The sequence below is a fragment of the Parasteatoda tepidariorum genome, chromosome 4 (genome assembly GCF_043381705.1).
Source record: "Parasteatoda tepidariorum isolate YZ-2023 chromosome 4, CAS_Ptep_4.0, whole genome shotgun sequence".
In the NCBI taxonomy this organism is placed as follows: domain Eukaryota; kingdom Metazoa; phylum Arthropoda; class Arachnida; order Araneae; family Theridiidae; genus Parasteatoda; species Parasteatoda tepidariorum.
In genome coordinates, this window is record NC_092207.1 from 6,662,333 (window position 1) to 6,683,499 (window position 21,167).

General features: G+C 32.4%; 1 protein-coding gene across 3 annotated transcripts in view; it reads right to left on the bottom strand.

Annotated features, from left to right (window-relative positions):
• Positions 1-21,167, bottom strand: part of LOC107450366 (glutamate-gated chloride channel-like) — a 196,988-nt gene that overhangs the window by 44,788 nt on the left and 131,033 nt on the right. The window contains exon 2 of one of the 3 annotated variants that reach the window (XM_043052381.2): positions 12,735-12,809. The exons of the other annotated variants lie outside the window; for them this stretch is intronic. The gene's annotated coding sequence lies outside the window, so the exon portion shown is untranslated. The remainder of the gene's footprint in view (positions 1-12,734; positions 12,810-21,167) is intronic. 3 annotated transcript variants of the gene reach the window in all.

Below are 21,167 nucleotides of genomic sequence, written 5' to 3' on the forward strand. Positions count from 1 at the left end.
TTTTTCTTCCATATGAGACTAAAATTTATCAATTAAATTTAATGAATGAATTAATGTTTAAAAAAATTGTATTAACATCAAGTGCCGTTCACAACAAGTTTAAAAAAATGTATTTGAATTTGAGTGGATGAATAAAAAGTATTTTATTCGAGAATGAAAATTTGAGCAAGATATAGGGAGAGTGTGAATTAATAGCACGAATTAAATAAAGACTTCATTTTGATATCATACTCATAAGTAATTTTTTTCTTAAAAAAAAAATAAAACACGTTAAAATAAAATATTAACTGGTGTTGAGAAAATTAAGACTCACGTAATGTTTTCAATTAAATATTTGAATTGCTTTTTCAAGATCTTACCACAGACTTTTGATTTATAAAGTTCACACAAATCCTATAAAAAAAAAAGGTTTATTCCCAATTAGATTGAAAAAAAATAATTACTTTTAAATCTCGTTTGGACTATTTATCTTCATTTTATAAAAAAAGATAATGGTCCGTTTTTCATAGTTATCGATGCATTTTTATTGACCAGAATGTTCATATGCCTGGTTATCTAATTAGAAAAAGGAATTTCTTTCGTGAAGCATGAATTCAATAAAAGCATTAAATTTATTAAAGTTGTAAGCGCATATTTTTTACTTTCAAAAATAAAGTTCTATATCTCTTATTTAACACCGCTTGCCTGCAGTATTTATTAATCATCCTGTCTCAATTTTGGTCTCAGCCATTTAAACTTTTTTGATTACTATTCGAAATTAAAGGTTCAAAAAGATGAAGGCTGACATTATCGAAAACTACTCTCCCCACATGGGTGACCCTTACATGATGTGAACATGCCTACCTTGACAGAAACTCCCACTTCGATGTGAATACGCCTACCTTGACAGTAATGCCCATTTCGATCTGAATACGCCTATTTCGATGAATGGTCCACATTGAACAGCTGACTTGCTACTTCTGACTCCGACATTATATCCTCACGCTGTTGCTACTCAGTCTCGATCACACACAACGTTGGCCTGTACACACTCGAGTGCTAATGGCAACACTGAAGTGAACAAGACCGTGAACTTAATACAGCTCTCCCGGTTTCTCACAAAACAGCAATGAATCAACTAGTGGTATCTGTTCATCGGATTTTATCACAGATATAATTCTGTTTGCGGAATACTGTAGTGTTTTTACTACTACACAAATACTATTCCAATTCAGTAACATATAAGACATGTGAACTCGATTCTAATTTGGAGTACCTTTTCATGGATGAAGGTTGATATTTTCGTTAACTACTATCCCCACAACATAATTTGATAAGCATATTTAATTTTTTACACAAACTTAGGAACCATTTTACAATTGAAAGCGAGGTATATTTGCTTTTATGAAAAGTTTGTGTTGTACAGAGTAAAAATATTTATATCAAAATATATATATTACCTAATTATAATATACTCAATTAAAATATTTAGTACAAAGCCGTTATAGAAATTATTAGGAAATAAATTATCCTTCAGCTGTTGAATAATTTTTTTTTTAGAAAAAGAAATTTAACGATTTTTGTAAGTAACGAAAAATTTAAAGTGTTTAAAAAGTGAATTAAGATAAACCTGGAGTAATCCATGAAGTTTTAAATACTGAAAAAACGTACTGAATGAATTAAGAGATGATGACTTAAGATGACGCAACGGAGAAATTCTCTTCTAAATAATTTGTTTGCATTTTATTATTTTGAAGTATTTTTTTCAGCAATAGAAGCTTTACGACTTACTCTAAGTTAGCCTGAACTTTTTCTTTCTTTTTTAAATTAATAATGACGATAAAAAAAAAATTGAGACGAAAGTTTTCTTCTGCAGTATTTCGTCCTCATAAAGCTACCTCAGAGGAAAGATCAAATTTGTAGTATGTCTTTTGGATCACTTATTAAATCCTCCAACATTATTTCCGGAATTCACCTCATTAAATCCTTTGCATTGATTTTTTCTCGCTTCCTGACACGAGCTGACTTATGTGCGAGCATTTAAAAGAGATGAATAAATCTTTTCAACGTAATTAATCTTTCAACATTAATTTCTTCCACACCACTCCTCCCTTGACTAAGGTTAGGGAATTCTTGAGGGAATAAATATTGCCGCTCCATCACGTGCAACAGGAAAAACAAACAGGGCGTGTGCAAGAGGGCGAATCTTCTAATATTTAAGTGAATCGATCAGAAATTAAAATTAATATTCAAAGAAAATGAGTTATTATTAGCGTCTCGAAAAAGGCGTGACGGAGGATCGCTCTTCCAGGATTATGGAAGACATTCGTTCTCCTGGGAAGAATTATCAGGCAACGAAAATAGTTTGAGGCTATTATCATTGGACAGAGTGTTCGCCTTCCAATGAGATGAACTGGGTTCGAATCCCAAAAATGGAGGGTCGATACGAGTTCGGCACCCGGCTTGCACCGAATACAGTGCTGACGTAAAAATATCCTCAGTGGTAGACGGTCCCCTTGCCATCTGACTAACCAGGGAAGGCTTTCATCTCCATGTAAGGCAAATGTGGGTTAGTTCCATCAAAAAGTCCTCCACGAAGACAAATTTCTCCAAATGCTTGATCCAGGAGTTTCTTTATCTTCTGGATTGGGTTACAAGGCTACAGAGTTGAATATTGGTAGTCTCAAAATTGAGTCGGCTGTTCAACGACGGTTATAACCGGTTATTATCATCGGAATAATTTGTGCATTTAACATTTTGATCTTTATTTAAAAGTTTTGCTCCGTATAGATGGGCTACTCTCTAGAGCAGTGATTCTCAACCACTGTGCCGCGGCACTTTTGTGTACCGCCAAATTCTTAAAATGTGCCACCAAATACTGGAAATGATGCAATAAAAATTATAATGTTTTTTATATATACTTTTTATAATTTTTCCACACTTTAACCGCGTGAACATCTTTATCGGCGATTGTCTTGTCTCAGACAATCTTAAAATAAGTGTTTAAATTGTCTTTGACAACTTTAAAAAATATTGAAACTATAGGTAGGAAATTTAATGACTATTAAAATTATTAATTAAGAAAGGAAAGCAAGCTAAATATTAACTTTCAAACGGAAATAAAAACTAATCATTAAAGTAAGCTATGCAATAAATAGTTATAAAAACGAATTAACAAAGGATAACTAACAATAAATAAGCTAAAAATTAATATTTAGCAAAAATACTAGTTTACAAGATATCCCAAAAAAATAAGAATTTATGTAAAAAAAAACGAACATATAATAACTATAGAAAACAAGCTAACAATTAATAACTAGCAAAAAAATAAATAACTGTTACTAACTAACAAAACATTAGTCGGAAGAAATAATTAATCCCTTAATAAACGTGCTTTTGTAGTACATATTATTTTATTTCTCATTCAAAATTATTATCACAAACTATTTAACACAGTGTATTATAGGTAAGTAAACAACTTTTAAACTAATTTTTTTTCATTTTGTGCCGTCAAATTTCGAAATCGTTAAAAGTGTGCCGCCACAAACAAAAGCATACCTGCCAACTCTTCCGGATTTTCCGGAAGATTTTATTTTCATATTTAAAGTGGTAGTAATTATATACTATTTGTTCTTTTATAATCTTAATTTTTAAATGATATTGATCACCACTATTCATACAAAAATTAAGCACATAATATATTAATATGCGTTACTATCATGGTTGTCAACTTAAGTTTTCTCAAATACAACGTACTTGTTTGCTTAAAATTGAAGTTTTAATTCCATTTTAATACCACTGGGAAAAATAATAATGGAAGGGATTAAAAGTTGGCAGGTATGCAAAAGGTTGAGAATCACTGCTCCAGAGATAGCACATCTGTTGTAGTTTGTAGATAGTAGTGAGTGGTAGTCTTTATAGTTATGAGTTGTAGTCTCATGTTGTTGTAGTTTCTATGAGTTGCAAAGGGCATGTGAGCATAAGACGCGCCATTTTTAGTGGTCCAATGCTCTTGCAACGTCATATAGTTCTTTCTTTTTCAAAAAAGTATGTTCTCTTTATTTATAGAAATATGTCGCCAAGTCTAGAATTCCAGTAAAACTTCGAAACTATAAATAATTCAGTGACATATATCGTAAAAGATAGCAGGAATTACATTTTTGTCTTACGTGACTTATTTAAATTTCTGCCTGACTTTTAAAAAGCTTTTATGTTGCTTTAAAAGCATATCTGTATAATTTGATAACGAAATAAACTGTGGTTCGAACTAAACTATGGCACTGGCGGATGATTTCTTAAATCCTATACAGCAATGGCCTTGTATCCCTCATTTTAAAAACCCAAATATTGCAGCTGTAGTGTAATGTTTGCATAAATCAATAAATTTGGAGGGGAAGCACTGTGTATACAAACTATCTATTTACTATCAAGGCAACTATCTACTTATCAGACAACTATCTACTAACTACAACAGGCTATCTCCAGGATCCGTACAGGTGGAATAAAAATTTTAATTAAAGATCAAAAATTTACATAAACTTTTAATCAATTTTATTTTATAACCGTCGTTGAACAGCCGACCTAATTTAAGGTTTACGACTATTAATGTTCAACTCCGTAGCCTTGTCATTTTGAACCCAATCCAGAAGACAAGGGAATTACTGGATCAAGTGTTGGGAGAAATTAGCCTTACTGGAGGACTTCTCGATGGAACTAATCCGCATTTGTTTTACATGGAGAGGAAAACCACAAAGATCACCTACGGGTAACCACGGTAGGGGACTCTAACCCATGATTCGTCTACCACTGAGGATATTTTACACCAGCACTGCGGTCGGTGCGAGCCGGGTGCGGAAATTTTATCGACCTATTGCACAGATTCAAACCGGTTCACTCTCTGTCCCCTCAGCCACCACGGCTCTTTTGAATCAATTATAAAAATTTATCATAAGAAAAGAAAATCCCCTCCTGCTATGAAAAAATGCAAGAAAATAAAACTTAAAGTTTTGTCAATAAAGTGAGTCAAATAAATTCTGAAGAATAAAGATGCCCAGAAAAGTTGAGATCGACACAACGGTAATAGCTAGCACTCAATATCAAGAACATATTTCAACTTTTCCAATAATCATTAATAACATTTTTTACAAGTAAATACAATCAAAGACCTGGAAGAAATTTTTTTCGTGTAAGAATCGATAAAAATTTATTAATTTTCGTATGTTATAATGCGGCGCGATGAACTGCTTTTCCGTTACAGTAACAGCGATAGACAGGGAGAAATAAATGTGTTTCTCTCCTAATACGATAGGAAAAAATGTGTTACTTCTAAAATCAATAAATGAAAATTTAACATGATGGCAAACAGTTAAACTACTCTTTATAATGCATTTTTTTCTCTGAATTGTAAGGTTTTAATTAATGGATTGGAGTATTCTCCTACCATTTAATAACTTTAAAAATGAATATTTATGGATTTCAAAGTATACAAATTAAAGTTAGCGTAAATTTGCCAACGTTTTCTTATGTTTCCTCAGTCACGTCTATCGAGTTTTCTATCGAGTTTTGAGCATTGGCGCCTGTTTTTGAGCGGTCGAAACACGTCGATTTTTATGAACATCTTCATATTTTTTGAAGCCAATGACGTTATCTGTATCATTGAGTAAATATTTCCGCCTTAATTTCTTGAGTTTCATAATTTAAATTTATCTGGATTTCTTCTAGTGATTTGAACTTGTTTTTCTTAATTTTAATTCTTGAACTCAAAATTTAATAATGTAAAGTATTGGAAAGAGCAACAAAATCTCAAAGAAATAGAATTTGAGCGTTAAATGTCGATTCGGCTAGATAATTTGAAGCAGGACTAAGAAAACAGAATTTGTATGAATCATAATAATAATAATGCCCTTAGTATTAATTTCAAAAATTGCAAGATTTCTTTTCAGAAATTAGCCTAGCGAAAGCACAATTTTTTTTTAAAGATTTAGCAAGATAATGTATGGCAGGGATAAAAAAAAATAAGATGTAGTAGAGTCGTGCTATTAGTTTCAGAAAATTATTATTAAAATATTGCTGCCATTGTTACATGTTTTCAAGAATTGCAACAATAATTGTGTTTAAATCTCCCGCTTGTTCCAGCGATATTTCTGCGCCTCTATTTTCAGAAATATAAATCTGCATCAATATTAATCGATTATAAGTAAAAAAAATGATAAAAAGCATACTCGGAATGCAAAAACTAAGATATTTTTACAAAAAACAAGATTAGGTTAAAATTACTAATTAAAATTAAAAATAAAAGTTGTGGTTGCCTTATTACGATAACTGGTAACATTGGTGAAATGTTACATTGGTGAAATGTTTTTTCTTTCTGGATTGACTCCGTGAAACGCCTCAACATTTCAAATCATGGGATGCAGAAACTGTCTCAATTGATGTTTGTCGTCGAATTGGTTTTCATAACCTGCCTATGTACGTGTTTCAAGACATCACAAAACCCTTTTCCTTCTTTATCATTTATATTTATATTAAAATCACCGTCAAGCTAGTCATTATACGTTAATAATTAAAAGAATATAAAAATACTTTAAATTATTAGTTAGTAAATACACTAAAAATACCTGCTAGTGAAAATGAAAACAGCAGCGGTTGCCATAGCAACACATGCGCACTGTTTACTATTACTCTTGAACATAGTTGAAAAGTGTAGGGGCCATCAAATCCAAAACAAGACCCATTTTGCAAATGGGTAAAAAATTTAATGGAGCTAGTTGTTTTTTTTTGAAGAACTAAAAAACTGCTTACCGAAACATTGTTATTGAGGTTAAATACTACTTGTAACCCTTGCGTTAAATCGACTTAAACGAAATTCTAACGAAATTTTTCAGAATGTTATTTGTTAGAAAGTTTCTATATAATCAAATACATTTTAAGACTAACTTATTGAAACGTCTGATTCTGAGTAGTATAGTTTATCTACGTTTTAGCTATTCATGTATTTTTTAAATTTGAGGCATTTTTTTAAAAAAAAATTAACTTGTGTACGGCTGCAGATTTTATTCACTACAATTTTCCACAGTTTGTTTATAGTTGAATACAGTTCTGAAATTAAATAATATCGTTGAAATTCCATACCATAAACAAATAAGTGAAAATAAGTTGATACAGATAATTGGGTACTTGCATTTAAAGAAGAAGAAAACCCCAGATACTCACAAACACACACATCAAAATTTAACCCCGCCCCTATGCCCCTAAAAGAGCATTTATCGGTTAATGGTTAAGTTTGGAAAACAAGACAGATAGTAAAAAGAGAAAAAAATAGCAAATGGAAACAAAAAAGAGAAGAAAATAATAAGAAATATAAAATTAAAAATAAAAAAGTACAAAAATTGAAAAAATAAATAAAATAAAATAGTAACGATTATTCTATTAGTTAGNCGATTATTCTATTTGTTAGGGCATTTGATTAAAAAGTATCCAGAGCTAATTGGCCAAGTTTAGTTGTGGTTGTTGCTCAACATTGCATAATTTTGTCATTTTTTCATGAAAATTATTTCAGGATTTCCTCGTATTCTTCTAGAAAATTAATGAGGTTGGTTGCCTTCTGTTTCAACTTTGGATTCTTATGGATGGATCTCTTCCAGGCTATGAGGAATTCTAGCTTTGGTTGTTTAAAGTGGTAGGATGTGGTAAGCGGACATTCCTACTCCTCCACAGGCACATGTGCTGTCAGTAGCCAGGCAGAAGCGTTTTAGATACGCTTTAAAGGGGCCATGCTCTATAAAGAAGAGCTGCCTATTCCATTCTAAAGGTTTCAAGGAGACATCTGGTAAAATTTCTCTGATTAATGTTCCTGATTTCGGTTTGTGATGATGCCAGTCCATTTTAATTTGTGTTTTAGATTTAAGCTTAATGAATGAATGCCAGATACCCACACATGTGAGGTCAGCGCCAACTGATTGTTTATAAGCAAAATGGAGTGTTTAATTTGAGCTAAGTTTCTTCACATAAGTTAGAATGTTAATTAACGTGAAAGGTAATTAAACACAACCCGTATCACACATAGAATTTATTGAAATATAACTCTCTCGTTTACGTCTTTTATTTAACCCCTATTGTTTATATTGTTGTTATTGTTGTTCCTATTTGTTTATGTATTTTATTGTAACCATGATATATTTTTGTTTTGTGTATCTGGCAACTTCGATGCATAATTACTTTGTTTATGTTCAACATGGCTTCCTGCCTGTCTTTGTGTTAAGTCTCTGTGTAAATATGTAGTGAAAGAATTGAAATCTTTGATAAAGAATCATTGTATAAGAACATAGAAAATATCATTAAAGAGAATTGATCCTTGCAGGGCTTGGCTTACTGGAAATAGAATGGAAAGAACAGTTGTTAACATAAACAAATGCTACATTTCAACAGCCAATCAGGATCGAGATACCCCACTACGTCAATTGCAGGTGTCCCATTGCACTATCAGGAAAGTCATTAGTTAACCTTAGTTTAGCGAGTTATAAGCTGTTATTTGCAGTTTGCGTGTGGTAAGCTGGCTTTATTATTTTTCTAAGCAAAAATAGATTCAAAAACGTTTTTCTGAAAGCACATTATGAAAATATGTGGCAAAAACAATTTCATATTCAAATTACTTCCGGTTTGGTAAACCAATTCGTATACGATGCATATAGCATTAGAGAAACTTCACGCCACTTGCTGCTTAAAATAGTTCCAGACCCTTTTCATAAGTTTGTGGGATGAATGCTATTCAATTCAATCAATTCACTTCCTTATTCCTTTGAAATGTATGAAATCTAGTTTTTTTAAACTTTTTTTTATTTACTTGACTCGTAAAAAAAAGTCGTATATTTCTTTTTCTGCTTGACTTGATGTCATGATGAGAGGTGATGAAATGCATTCCCTTCTTTCGAACTGTGTCAATTTTCTCACCATTTGTAAAAAAAGGGCGCGATTCTTTGAAAGGTCCTTTAATTGACACGAATGTTCTTTTACGATTGTCACTAAGGACTGGGACAAAACCACCCTTATTCGACAACCATTATTTTAATTCCAATTTACGAAATAGCGACATTAAAGCTTGAAATGTCAGATTAAATTTCGGAAACAACAAAGTAAATGAATGAAAAAATAAATGTTTAGAAATAAAATAAAATAAATGATACAAAAGATTCTAAAAATTGATGGCAAGACTTTGAAATTTTCATTTCAAAGTTCGGCCGGATGAAATAACTTCTTCGAAGTCTTAAACGAATTAGCGAGGAAAATTCTATTTTTGTGAAAGAGGGGAATTCAAACTCTTCATGAGATGAAGAAAGAAAAAAAAAGATGAAAGATGATAAAAGGCTTCAAAGAGAAAGAAATACGCTTGATGTGGCTTTTTTTTCACCTGCTGCTCTCCAACTGTTAAATAAAAAAAAAACTTTTTAGAAAGTTATCTAAAAAGGTGCCACCGACCTAACACGAAGTATAGAGTTCAATCAATTTTTCTTTTGCTTTACTTATTTTGTGAAGCAAAAGAAAAAGAAAAAATACTACAAGTCTGCATGTCAGTTCAATTTTATGAAATAGTAATAGATAATTTGGCTACTAGGACTATTTTTCTGTACCGAAATCTTTGCATTTCTCTCAATACTTCTTGCGTGCTATTGCTTTTTTCAAGCATGGTTGTTGTCGTTGTAGTTCGTTTACGTCACACTAAAGCTGCACAATGGGCTATTGCCGACAGTCTGGAAAACTTCCCAGAGGATGATCCGAAGACATGTCATCACAATTTTGATCCTCTGCAGAGGGGATGGCACCGCTGCTTCGGTAGCCCGGTCGACCTGCAAGCGAAATCAAGCACTTTACGGTAGAACAGTTTAACGAGGACCCATACCTCCCACCCTCGGTCCCTAAACTGACTAATCTAAGTGGTCAACCACCCACACACTGACCGCAACCAGTGATGATTGACTTTGGGGATCTAGTGAGGACCGTGTCTTAACAATCAGTTCACTGCAGGACTTTTCATGTATGGCTAAGAACATTTTGGCTCCTGCTCGTTTCGCTCAAGAACCTTGATTTTTTTTTATCCAATATACGGATTTTTCATGAAAATTAAAAAAAAAAATTGTTCCAAAATATCCTAAAATTGTATGAACATAGATTGAATGTCACACATTAAGTTGTCAATTTTATTGGGATAAAATCTTTTCTTTTAGGTAGCTATTTTTTGGTAAAAACGTGCGTTAGATTATTTAGAGCGAAAAATATTTTACAATTTCGAATAATTGCATACACTTTACTTAAAGCTTGTTTAATAAAAATACTTTAAAGAGGTATCTCATTCAATTGGTACGAAATAATAACGTAGAATAATACTGAGAAGGTATAATAAATAAGTATTTCAGGTAGACTGTTAAATAAGAACTATTTTTCTGGTTTAAAAACTCTTTTATACTATTATTTATTACTAGGAGGCTTCGCCCCCTGCTCGCTGGCGCTCACCAACCCCCAGAACTGCTTTCACAGTTCTTTTCGGATTGCTTCGCAATCCAATGCTCGCTCATTGGATACGTTCTTAACGTCTAGTTTTTGTATACTTTTTTGAATGTCACACATTAAGTTGTCAATTTTATTGGGATAAAATCTTTTCTTTAGGTTGCTATTTTTTGGTAAAAACGTGCGTTCTATTCCATCAGTTTGAAGTTCTGAAAACTTCAAACCGGGTCACCTCATTGGAAGGCGAAAGCTCTATCCCCTAAGGCTCTAAAATCAAAACAAACAAAATAAAATCAAAACAATACAAAAAGTTAAAGTAAAAAAAAAAAATTGGTGATAATTTTTTTTCCGAATTGTAACCCCTAACTACTGGATTCGGTGTATCAAGCATTCGATGAAAAAAAAACCAATTCGGTAGTTTTAGGAAAAACGATGTAGAAATTTTCCGTTCTAACTTGGGATAGATAGAAACAGCAATAAAGAATAATTATTTTTATTATCTCTTCACTTAATCAGACTATAATGTAAGTGTGTGAATATTGTTTATTCAAATATAAAAAAAAAAAAAAAAATTCGAACTAAGTTGTTTATGGAAAAATATTTCTAAAAATAGGACTTTTTGCGAAAAAAAAATGTAATGAATTTTGTGTATTTTTTCAGGCAGTATTCTACCGATTTATTTAAAACTTGTGAATTTGATTCATGAAATTGTACAGTTTAGTATCGATGTACAGTTTAGCATCGATGTACAGGTTGGGCATCGATGTACAATTTAGGCATTGATGAACAGTTTAGCTTCGATGAACAGTTTAGCGTCGATGTACAGTTTAGCTTTGATGTACTATTTAGGCATTGATGTACTGTTTAGGCACTGATGTACAGTTTAGGCACTGATGTACAGTTTAGGCATCGATGTACAGTTCAGGCATCAATGTATAGTTTAGGCATCAATGTACAGTTTAGGCATCGATGTACAGTTTAGCATTGATGCACAGTTTAGCATTGATGTACAGTTTATCATCGATGTACTGCTTAGCATCGATGTATAGTTTAGCATCGATGTATTGTTTAGCATTAGAAATTTTGTATACACTTTGCATACTTTACAACAGTTCACTCATTTAAAATTTAGAAAAAAATGTTTGTATGATATAGCACGATTTGGTTCTGCACCAAAATAAACAAATTAGAAAATAATAAAATAAGAACTTAAAATGAATAAATTTTTTATTACAGCTGTCAAACACTCAGGAATTCGTTGAGAAGTAGTAGTATTTCTTACGTCACACTTGTGCTATACAATACAGTTGGCGACGGAATGGAAGGCATTTCGGAATATAATCGGAGGACAAACTTGATTCTCATAGAGGGGAGGGCTCCCCACCTATGTTAGACCGACGACCTGTGCAAAAAATTAAGCAATTTAAAGTACAATAATTAAACGAAACCCTGCAACCACGGCCCCTACGCAGGCTGATCTAAGTGGCCACAAACCCGCTATCTGACCAGCCAGTGATCTACTGGGTCTAACCATCAGCTTACAGTGAGTGGTACGAATTCGTTGAGATGACAGACTCATTATCGTATCTTAGAACGTATAAAAGAATGCTATAAAGGACAAAAGTGAGTGTGTGTTTTTAATGTGTCTTAAAATTACAGTCCATGGCCAAATAAGTAGACGCACCATAAGATTCTATCTAAAATCTTAATTATCACGTGATACTATACAGTTTTATTATTTTTACGCAACTGAAACCAGTTGCACTTGTTTACGTTCGTGTATTAATTGGTTAACATTGTAATGCAATACGTTAAAAATAAATACAAATAGGAAGTATGTAAAAAATACTCTGAATAAAAACCCATTACATGTGTGTTTAAATGTAAGAGTATTGCTTATAAACTCGTACAAAACATGTCATTATTAAAAACACTAGAGTTCGTCTAATAATGAGATCTAATGATTATAATATACTAATATAATACCTGATATAATAAATATTCTATATTTATATAACTAATTTAACCCTAATTTAACCCTAATTTAACCCATTGATACACGAACGTAAACAAGTACAAACCGGTTTCAGTCGCGTAAAAACAACAAAGCTGTATAGTATAGCCTGATAATTATGATTTTACATAGAATCTTATGGTGGGTCTAAAAATTTGGCCACGGACTGCAGATACAAAATAAACATTTGTTATTTTAACTGTTTTTTAAAAAAATGAAGTATACTGGGATTCATTCTCACTTTTGATCTTTTTCTCTTGTATTTTTTCTGAACTCGAATTCACTTTTATTTCTGCCCTTGTTTAGGACGTATTTCCTAGAAGTAATTACAAAAAACATCAATTTTGGTTATTTAGTGGTAGTAATTTGCTAAAATTATGCAACAAGGTAAAAATACATTTCTTTAACTAAGCAAACAAGAAAACAATAATTCTATTCGCAGGAAACGAAAACTCTTTTCGCATCATACGAAAAACGCAGTTGTTTTGAATTCCCCCCCCTATTTTAATTCACTTCTTTTTTAAGTTTTTTGCATTGTTGTTTCTGTCAGAAAGTCATTAAAACTTCGTTTAACTTCGTCAAACAATGTTTGCACCTTTTTAAAACAATAGCAAATCTTATTGTCATCACAGGGATCTGTTTAGAAGAAATTTGGATCCGTTAACAGGCCCTTCACAAAATATCTTTTCATAAAAACGGACTCTTTACAAAATATTTTAACTTAAAAACGGATCCTTCACAAATTGATTTTTCTTTTAATCGGACCCTTCACAAATTTGTTTAACTTCATTATTGTTTCGTTAATCGAATAAACCCTTTACTGGGCAGAAAACAGGAAAGATGGATGTAAACGAATTAGTTTTGTCTTCGACCGACGATTCTTCCATTATTCGTCCGAAATGAATATTATGCGTTCAGCAGTAGAGGCTAAATATCAAATATTTGTATGTTGCATCTCTAATTTAGAAGCAGCAATTGTTGTTTATTTTTTAAAATTTAATTTCTTTAATTATAATTTGCAGTGTTGCGCATAATCTTGTATGTCTTTACAATTTAAAAACTCCTTGAAAAAGTTTTTTTTTTTTGCAATAACGGACCCTATTTGCACAAATTCATAAAAGCGGACCCTGCTTGAAAGAATGTGAGCCATTTTTTTCACAATTTCACGAAAAACGGAACTTTCACAAAATGTCTGGACAGACCCCTGCTTTAGGACCGGAGCTCCAATGGAGATGTAAATGCTCTAGCTAGTCGAAAAGAGGTCAACATTTCGATGACAAGGCTATCGTTACAAACAGTCACTGAAGAAAATGAGTTAATAGAAAAACAGGAATAGTGAAAACTAACTATGACAAATGATCATTTACACCGTTGCTATAAATTTTCTGTAGTTAACGTCACCAAAATGTCCCTTTAGCATCTTTGGTGCATAATGTGTGGTAAAATAATCAGTGGTAAAAAGTGGTTAAAAAGTGAGAATTTTTAAATTGATAAAAATATAATTGGAAATTAAAAGCACACTTGTTAGGCACTTCAAAAATAGTGTCGTTTCTTTCTTAGTAATTTTCTATTTGATATATTGTTATTCTAATTTTGCAGTTTTACAAAATTTATTTATAAACAAACTGAAGCCGTGACTGCTCAGGGGATAGAGCGTTTGCCTTCCAATGAGGTGACCCGGGTTCGAATCCCAGCGATTGCGGGTCGATACAAATTCCGCATCCGGTTTGCACCGACNATTTCTCCCAATACTTGATCAAGGAGTTCCCTTGTCTTCTGGATTGGGTTCAAAATTACAAAGCTACGCAGTTGAACATTAGTAGTCACAAGCCCAAAAAATTGGGTCGGCTGTTCAACGATAGTTATAAAATAAAATATAAACAAACTAACTTATAACAAAGCTGATAAAAAATATTTATAGAGCTTTTTCGTACTTTGACATATGAGTAATAATGCGCTTACAATTCATTTTTATTTATAACTTTTGTCTTTGAATTTTTTTTTGTACTTTTTAAAGTATCTACTCACATGGACAGTTCCTTTCTTATGCTATGTGCTGAATTTTATTTTGTATTCTTAACTTCTCACTTAATGCAATTTAACATTTTCTTTTAAATCTCATTGGTACTAATTATTTATTTTCGTATTTATCAAAAATTGTAAAAAACAGTCCTAAAACTGAATTGAATATGTTTGAAACTAAGGATTTTCAGTTCTGAAATGAGTTAAGTATTTGTCACAACGGTTGAAAAAATAATGAAAGACATTACTGAAAAATGGGGTGTTCTTAAAAAACGCTGAACTATTTTAAGATCTAAAAACACTTAACTGTTAACGAAAATAGAAAACACATTAAAACGAAATTAGGCGATTGTTGAAGAACAAGAAGAACATTAACGGATAAATAGAAAGCATTAAAAATGACAGATAACCAAATGGAACTTTTAATTAACCCTAATGAGGTAGAAAATAAAAAGAATACGAAGCAATTGAAAAATATCCCGATACGAAACTGCAGTAGAAAAATTAAATCAAATGATTCTGTAAAGGTTAAATTACTTAAACTTTACTATTCTAAAGTTCTATGGAGATTAAAGTCACTGGTTTACCTTTTGAAACTCTTTTTTGAAAACGAACATTCGGAACAAGTTGATAAATGTGTTTATTTAAACCTTCATTTGAGCGGAAGTGCTTTATAAACCATCGAAGGTTTTGCAATTTCTTCTGAAAATTACAAGAAAGCCGTTGATTTATTGAAAGATCGTTTTTCCCGTTAACATGTTTTGAACAATTTAATGCAAATCAAACCTTTTAAACGTTCTAATGATATGAAAAGTTTTCGAAATTGTTTCGATAATTGTCAGAACCAATTATGGAACATAGGGAGTGTCTCCAGAAAGTTTCAGTAATTTAACGTGTCCCGTGTTATTAAACTTCTCTCACGAGATATGGATATAAAGGGACCTTATTTAATCGAATTTATTTCTTTATTCCTAAATAGATCTAGATTTGGGAAAATAAAGCACTGCGTTAGATATTCTTAGAGCCTTTTTGAAGATAAAATATGCTTAAAAAAATGCGTCTTTGCTTCTGATATTTGTTAATCTCTTGCCGTATACTCACACATATTTTAAGAACCGCAGTAATCATATCCTCGTTATCCCATATAATCTAATAAAGTTTACACAGATTGAAGAGCAGTTGAAGAAGAAATTGTAATTCCCGCATTTAATACATTTTCTGCATTAGTGCTATCATCACTATTTGATTTAACAAGTAACGATGTCTTAATGTGTCAAATACTGGAAGCGAGGCCCACATGCATCACTTTGAAACCAATCTTCTAAATTTTCTTTATCAAGAATTTCGAAACCTTCGATTTCTTTTGCATGTTCAAGAATACTGTCATCATATTCTTCTTTAATACCTGAAGAAGATTGGTATAATCTTTCTCCACGATCGTGATAACGTAGACGATTTGACCTTTGACCATGCTGCAGGTATTCCATATACTGCATCCAAAAGAATATTGATACCAAAAATTTGGTAGTGTTATAACTTCAGATCTGAGAAGCCAGATCATTGTTGAAGTTACACCCTGATCCATAGGCTGTATCGCTGCTGTGTCATTTGGAGGGAGAAATGCACCGGTAATCAATGCACGATAATCTTAAAAATGTTTCTCTTCAAATTTTTTTTGCGACTCCGGAATGAGCGTGGATAATTAGCAAAACGGATAATCCGCACACGGATAATCGAGAGTGCACTGTAGTTCGAAATCAAGAGAATGTCGACTTTCAGATCTGTGAAGCCAATTCATTGCTGAAGTTACACCCTGATCCATAGGCTGTATCGCTGCTGTAACATTTGGAGGGAGAAATGCACCGGTAATCAATGCACGATAATCTTAAAAATGTTTCTCTTCAACTTTTTTTTGTGACTCCGGAATGAGCGTGGATAATTAGCAAAACGGATAATCCGCACACGGATAATCGAGAGTGCACTGTAGTTCGAAATCAAGAGAATGTCGACTTTCACCGATAAATGTCTGTCAAAAATCACATAATCGCTTTGGTGAATCCCCCAATTTTTGTTATATCCGATTTGATATTAATTTATTCGTTGATATTATTATATTTATTCGATATTTTAATATGTGACGAGGATAGATTAGGAGAAACATCAGTGTTCGGAGTCCCGGATAAATGCATATCGGGCAGTGGCACTTGATCTTAATAAAACATTGATGTAGGGCATACCGGGCAGTGGCACTCAACTAGATCTTGTATACATTTCGGACATTTACCAAAGCGACTATGTGATTGTCAACATTCACCGAGGGAAGTCAACAACCACCCATTTCTATTCCACATTTGACCCGATTGATTCATCATCATACACAAAACCAAAGCATCTATTATTTAAGTCTTTCCTATATCACGAATATTACATGGGATAATTCAAGTTAAAATTCAAGAGATATGTGACATGGAAAAATGCAAAAAGATTCATTAAGAGAAGAATAACAATGAAAAATTGTAAAATTTTATTATACGATTATTAGTAACACGATTTTATCCAATAAAAGGAGCTTTGGCTACATATTAGTAAGCACCCTTTTTGCGGATGTAATCGCGTGAGCTGATGATGAGATTATATCTTTTTATTATTTTGTTTTCACCTTTTTTTAATGGATGTTTTTGAAGATTTTATTATTATTTGTTGTTTTTCTTCACTTTAAATGAATCTGTTTGTATTTTTTCACATTTTTTCTATATTTTTAATTTATTTTATGAGTTCTATATAACTTGCAGCTAATGCACAGTAAATAAAATTTATTATTATTTTTCCTAATTCTCTTCATTTTTTTTTCTTTCTCTTCTTTTATCTTTCTAGCCTTATATGTTTTATATGCTCCAATCTCATGCATCTTCGATGCATGGGGGCCAATGATGTAAAGTCAAGTGCTTTTGCAATAAAAAAAACAAATAAAAAATCTTTCTAGTCTTTATTATGTTGTGTTATATTATATATGTATACATCCACTTATCTGATAAGAAAAAAAAATAGGGAACTGGAAAAACAAATTTAATGGTACTCTCTCAAATGAAATAAAATATAAATTTCAGGGTGAAATTTTAAACAGTTTTACGGTCACAGTTCAGTAAAATGTCTCACCCAAATCGAGGTTTTTGGAGCAATTAAACCTTCGATCTCAACTAGTAAATAAAAAGAAACTGTTAAAAATATTCTTCGGAGTCTAAAACTTTTCTGGCAGAACTTTGGTTTTAATTATTTGTTTTAACTTTTCCGGCTTCCTAGATCATCAAAAGAAAAAGAAAACAACAATAATAATCCGTAAGCCGCAAAATCAGCAATTTTCAAGATATTTTTTTTCCCTTTTCAGATACAACCTAATTGGCGATGTGCAGTCACGTGTGTTTTCTTTCTGTTAACACGTCATTTACAGTTTACTTGAGGGATTGTAATGCTTGTTGCTTTCAACGAGGGGAGAAGCCTTCATATAATAATTGAAATTTCCTCCATTCTTCACGAAGTTTTTGTTGTTTTAGTTCATTTACGTCGCACTTGAGCTGCACAATGGGCTATTGGCGACGGTCTGGGAAACATACCTGAGGATGATCCGAAGACTCGCCATCACAATTTTGATCCTCAGCAGAGGGGATGGCACCCCTGCTTCGGTAGCCCAACGACCTGCACGTGAAGTCGAGCACTTTACGGTAGCACAGTTTAACGAGGAGCAATACCGCGCACCCTCGGTCCCTACGCAGACTGATCCAAGTGGTCACCCACCCGCACACTGACCGCAGCTAGTGATGCTTGACTTTCACGAAGTTTCCCTACAGAAGAGAATGTCACCTTGTCTCTATCTCTATGATGGAAACAATCTTAACATTTTTGTAATTTTCATTCAGTTGAGGGAATAATTTAATAATTTCCGTTACTATGGCAACCATTCGTTTTTTTCCCTCATCTCTTTTCTACAGATTGTTGTTGTTGCTGTTGTTGTTAATTTACGTCGCACTAGAGCTGCACAATGGACTATTGGCGACGGTCTGGGAGACATCCCGGAGGATGATCCGAAGACATGCCATCACAATTTTGATCTCCTGTGGAGGGGATGGCACCCCCCGCTTCGGTAGCCCGACGACCTGCGCGCGAAGTCGAGCACTTTACGGTAGAACAGTTTAACGAGGACCGATACCGCACACCCTCGGTCCCTAAGCAGACTGATCCAAGTGGTCACCCATCCGCACACTGACCGTAGCCAGTGATGCTTGACTTCGGTGATCTGCTGGGAACCGTGTCTTAACGATTAGTCCACTGCGGGATTTTTATACAGATTGTACTACATGGCTTTTAAGATAATTTTACGACTTTATTTTAAACGTTTATTTTGCACATGGTTATGATCGTTTTTAAGATTGTATGTTCATGTTGTCATGGACATAGATACTTGATATATATTTATACTATTATAAATACTTGATATAGATATACTATTATAGATACTTGATATAGATATACTATTATCGATACTTGATATAGATATACTATTACAGATACTTGACATAGATTCACTATTATAGGTACTTGATATAGATATAATATTATAGATACTTGATACAGATATTCTATTTTAAATGTTATATATTAGAGAAGATCAATAAACCATTAACCATTGAGGCAATAAACCATTGACTTGACGAGACACAAATGGTAAAGTGACACATTTGTAAATGACAGAGAATCAATATTCAACGAATCAGCAAATCCACGAATTAGACTGCATATTCGAAAAAGAGTTTCTAAAAACTTATACTTTTGTTATCGCAGTCTACGATTACCTTTTTCTTTTTTTTATATCCTCTGTTTTTAACTATAACCGTTTTTATTTTTTAAAAAAATCGTTTAGAAATTATGTTTAACACTCTGAAGCAAATGGTGCAAGAGACCTTTTTCCTATTCCAAATTTATTATCTCTAAAATTGTCAGTAATAAAATTCTCGTAGTTTACAAATAGGGAAACAGGAGCCTTCTTTCCCTTTCCCGAAAAAAAAGGAAAGTATGGTGATATGCAACATATATGATGTGCATATTTTACTGGTGGCTGAAATCATTCATACGTTATTTTAACGCATGGAATATTAATTCAGCCAACTTTAATATCCTATTTTTCTATTCCTTAAATAGACAATTTTATTTATAAAAGAGAATGTTTTTTAATTACATTTATAGCTGATTTCATGTCATTTAATACAGTCTTCAGGGGACCGAAATTTCGGTTCATTATAACCGGGAGTTTACTATATCCGTTCTGAACTGCTCCCTTTCATTACACATTTAAATAAATGACCTATAAAAAGAAATAGAAAAATGATTAAAAATCTGTATGTAGAAACAAAAACCTCGTAACTTTTGTTTTTATTACTCTTTGTCTTGAGTATAAATAGATGGTTTTAAAAATCGGTATATGCATTATGTGAAGAAATTTCAAAATCACCAAAAAATGAAGAAAAAATAATCAGTCGAAGACAGAAAAAAGTTCATACTATCCAATTTCTTCGCCTCTTTTGTTTCACTATATCCACAAAAAATAATATTATGCGTGTATAGTAAGGCACAGAAGCGCGAACATTTCGTTCACTATATCCGGGAGTTCACTATAGTACAGTATTTTATAGTACATTTGACAGTATTAATACAAGCAGTTTAAAAAGAATGTGTCTTATGGATTCATTTGACTTCAGCACGCATTCTAATTAAAAAATAAACGCGAACAGATAGAAATAAAATCTTCCAAAGTCAACCCTTCGGTAATAAACGAAACATTTACTCAAATCCCTTTTCAACTAGAATGAACAATTACAATAGAGAGGAAAGATTTTGTTGTTCGACAGCTGTTGAAGAATTGTTCTTTTTTCAGTTCTTTCGTTTTTCGAAAACAATTAACCGATTCACCCCTTTCATCCTCACTTTTCCCTTCTCGAACGACGGGAAAAAAATCATTCGCAATGAGGACAAAAAGGATACTTAATGGCTGTTTATTTAAGTAATGGTTCTTGTGTTACAGATAACGAGGCACTCAATTCGAAATAATTAAATAATAAAATGCAATCTTCTGATTCGTTAACATCTATTATTTAAGAATACAACTGTAACATTTTTAAGAGATCCTGAAACGACTAACTTGAAGTTTTACAAACATCAAAGAATTATTTTCTTTCTTTCTAAAAGCACATTGCATTAGCCAACATTGGACAACCCATAATGACCAGGCCTACTTTTTCAAAGTTCCATATTCAAGACAAAATGGAGTTTCACCGGTAAATGTCAACAACTTTAATAAATAACGGAAATATTTGTTATATCCGATTTGATATTAATTTGGTCGTCGATATTATTATATTTATTCGATATTTTAATATCTGCTAAGGATAGATTAGAAGAACAATCAGTGTTTGGAGCACCGGTTAAATACATATTGGTCAGTGGCACTTGATCTTAAAAAAACATTGATGCAAGGCATACCGGGCAGTAGCACTTAACTTGACCTAGTATATTTACCAAAGCGATTATGTGATTGCAAACACTCACTAGTGGAAGTCAACACCTACCCATCATTTCGGCCTTTCACAGAAACATATATATA